Here is a 4252-nt window from a genome sequence, read left to right on the forward strand (position 1 = left end):
AAAAAAAAAAATATATATATATATATATATATATATATATATAACACTCGTTGACCTAAGTTCCAAAATTGAAAAGGCTGTCTAAAATGTCAACTATTTAGATGAAAATACTGATATTTGAGTTTTTCTTTAAAAAGGTAGAATATTAAAAATCCTATAAATATTCAGACTCATAAGAGCAACATGTTACTTAAAGATAAATGTGTGCATGCCTTGATCTCTTAAACAGGATATCTAGAAGACAATGTAAACTATACAGAAATTGGAGGGTGAAAGCAGGAATCACCACCACATATGTCAATGCCTAGAACAATAACCGATGCATATCAGATGCCCAATAAATAATTTTTTAAAGAATAAATGGAGAATTCCCCAGTGGTCCAGTTGTTAGGACTCTGTACTTTCACTGCTGAGGGCCCAGGTTCAATCCCCACTCAGGGAACTAAAATCCAGCAAGCCACGCTGTGTGGCCAAAACTAACAAACAGAAACAATCCCAGAATAAATGAATTTGTGTTAAAGGAGGAAACAAATGATATAAAATTACTAAATGTATGATCATAGTATTAAAATTACTCTGATATTTCTATCATATTGGATGTATATTTTGAAACTAATGTGTTGATTTTATTTTAACATGTCAATATTTATAATACAACATAAATTATATTCCATAAAATTATTTAAATTTATGACAGATAATTACACATACTACTAAACAATATTCCCTGAGGTTATATAGTTCGGGAATTATTTTAAAAGGTATATGATCAAAAATATTTAAAGATTACTAGTTTAGAAAATATTTATGTTTAAAATGCAGTGGATTCCATTAAATTAGTATTCATATAATACTTTATTCATTCTTCTCTGAGCCTTTGTTTTGAGGCAGGTGATGTGACAGCATTGGCCTTGTGATGAGCAAATTAGATTTGGCCTCTGGCATAACTTCTATTTTAGTAATACACAGTTAATAATGCTTAAGAAATAGTACAAGTGTGAGATATTAAAAGTTACTGTATTGAAATGTTCTATTAGCTTCAAAAGTATACTTATCAAATTAAATGCAAAAATATAAAGCCTTATGTCACACTCCAGGTTTTATTTTACTTTCAGTAAAACACAACTCTCTAGAATAGTCTCATAAAATTTCTTAATTTAGTTTATATAAACCCCAGTCAAACTGATACAGATTCTATCATATGCAATTTTGCTTAGTGTGATTAAGCAAGAGAAGTCTCTTTACTCAAAATGTGTAAAACAGTAAAAATAAAGAAAAACAGAAACTTTTGTATAGTGAATCAAGCTTCCATCAAAATTCAGTGCTTTCCCTAACCAATCACAATGAACAGGATTTGCCTATCACTAAACCAACATATTAAGGTGTTATTCTATTTAAACTACACTACTTTTTCTTTCATACTTCTCTGTAACATTTCTAGATGCATTGAACCCATTCAAAACACCTGAACTGTATATTAAAATGTATACGTTCATTTAAGAACCAGCTTAAAAGTCAGCACCCTCTTAAATCAAGCCTTTTCTACCTACAAGTGTAAAAGTACCTCAGTTCTCTGTAGTTTTAAAGAATGTAGTGACATTTATTTTGCAAGACATCATCACCATCATCATCACCATCATCTTCATTCTCCATAATTATATCTTATATTGCAGTTAATTCTGAATTTCTTACCTCTACTGTTTATCAGGGATTTGTCTATCCAGTGGTTTACATTGCTAAGGTTTTAACATTTGTGGTCAAATTATGACTGATATAATTAGCACTCAAACATTTGCAGATTTTTATTCAAATAGTATCCTAATATTTCATTTCAACCGAATCATTTGATCATAGTTTATAGACCCTATTCTTATGATCACTGTCATGTTTGCTTGTCTTCATTCTGAAGGCCAAATGATCAGATGACCCTTATTATGGCATATTTTTAAAAGATTTTTTTTGTCTATCTAGATTAGAATCACAACCATCATGCAAAACTAACAGTCATCCTGTTAGATATCATTTACGTGATTCCATGAAATAAGTATGGCTTTTGAGCTAGAATATGAAGAGTTTATATTTTGAAACAGTTTTCTCTAAATATAATGTGAGGGAAATATCTAAGTATAAAGAACAAGGCACCATACTAATTCTACTCACAAATTATATTATAATTTAAATATATTTACTGATGTACATTGTTTTCTAATAAAACTATTGTTTGTAAGATTTCGTGCTTTAAAATTAAACTGAGATTTTTCTTCTGGGCTCTTCTGATTATTATTATTTAATATTTATTACAAACCCATAACATTCCTGTAAAGATAAATTCAGTAATAGACACAACTGTTTCACCTAAAATGCTTACTAAATGAGAAAAATACAGAGAGAACAGGCACATGTAGTTTGATATTTTTCTCCATTGAGATTTCTAAGCCTTACATTCAATGGCAAGTAATGAATTCTGTTGATTCCGTACATTGTAGATTTATAGTTGCGCTGATGCTGGCTGAAGGATAACCTATTGCCCAATAAGTTTGCTCTCTCCAGAGGGAGTAAAAAATCATTTTACAAGAATCCCTTCCTTATTTCATATACAAACAAAAGGTTAAGTTCAGAGCCTGAAATCCTACTTTGTTTTATTTTTTTCCTTTTTAGAACATTTTTAGGGACCTAGCACTTGCATTTCACTTGCTCTCAATTTTACTATATTCTACATTATATAATGTGTTGATGCATGAAGCATCAACAACAATAAGACATTATTGTTTTAAATTCTAGAGTGTCTCAGTGGGAGGGATAAAAAAGAGGAAAAAAATCTTTATATAAGATCTCAGTGTTTACATGTATTGTGCTTTTCACTTGAAATGTAATTGAGTTCCATAAGGGATTTGGCACACTTTCAGATGTAATAAAAATCATTAATGAGCTAGACAATTAAGGAAAGATATTTATTGAAAAACTTGTTTCCCGCTGAGCTGCTGAAGTGCATAAACCCTTGTTTGGAAGATGTGTCTGCCATGTGGTAGTTCAGCATACAAAGGAGCTGTCGTGCTTCTGATTTGAAAGTATACAGAAGAATACAATAGGGAACACTTAAGTATGCAAAGTGTAATGAAATGAGATCACATTGTTTCTAGTGAGTATTAATGCTCCACATATTGTCAACTTAAAATAGTTTCCACATTTTAGGGTTATTTTCAATGAACTGTTGCTATTAGATCAATCACAAGCTTCACATATTTTTTTTCATGTATTCGTTCAGCAAACTATTATTATGTGGACCTGGCTCCATGACAGACATGGGGTATACAAGAGTAGACAGAGAGGGGCACCGATGTTACGGTTCACACTCTAGGGGACAGCAGCCTTTTATCTTCCATCCTTACCCCCACCTGGCAAGGTAGGTGAATGGGGAGGACTCCATACAGGTGACTGGAGGGAAGGTGTGCTCATTTCTGATTTAGGGAACACAAAGGAACCGGAGGACAAAGCAGGACAAAGCAGAACAGCAGTGTGATGGATGGCTCTGAAACTGAAGAAGAATGGAAGTCCAGGCTTAAAATGAGATGTAGGAGCCATGGGCACACATGTAGTCAGATAAAATTCTCATCATTCCAAAAGACAGCTCTAAGAAGTAAGGGTCATAAGACATTGAATGTAAATGTGTAACATTCAAACAGGTAACGTAATTCAGTGAGCTGCCATCTGATTCTTGTACTCTTTCAGAAAAATAGTTCTTTGGTGGATTGAAACGTCTCTTGATTCCTTTACTGAGGCCCTGCCCAAACCATTTAAAGTGTCTCTCTATTAAGAAACTGATAAGTTGAGCACACAGAAGAAGTAGCAAACCTAGAGTCAATTATAGTGCAAGTGTTTGATTTTGAATGGTGTAGAAGAGCGTTTTAATGATGGTTTTCAGTTAAATCAGTGTTTCCTTGGGCAAACTTTGAGCTCTGCACATCTTTTTTTCCATTTGGGTCTTGGCTGCCCCTTTACAGTTATGATGTCTCCGTAGGTATTCATTTGAATCTCTTGAAAAGTCCTATTATGTGGAAAAGTGGTTCATTTTTTATCACCCTGCTGTGTTCATAGGTCCTTTTCTGCGTGTAAAACTGGAAGGAATGGAGGAAAGAAGCAAGGAAGGGGGGTGGGGAGAGAGAGAGAGGAGAGAAAGAAAGAAAGAAAGAAAGAAAGAAAGAAAAAAAGAAAGAAAGAAAAAAAGAAAGAAAGAAAGAAAGAAAGAAAGAAA

Source organism: Aethalodelphis obliquidens, unplaced genomic scaffold, assembly GCF_003676395.1.
Source record: "Aethalodelphis obliquidens isolate GAN/ISIS:26980383/991018 unplaced genomic scaffold, ASM367639v1 scaffold6, whole genome shotgun sequence".
Lineage (NCBI taxonomy): Eukaryota > Metazoa > Chordata > Mammalia > Artiodactyla > Delphinidae > Aethalodelphis > Aethalodelphis obliquidens.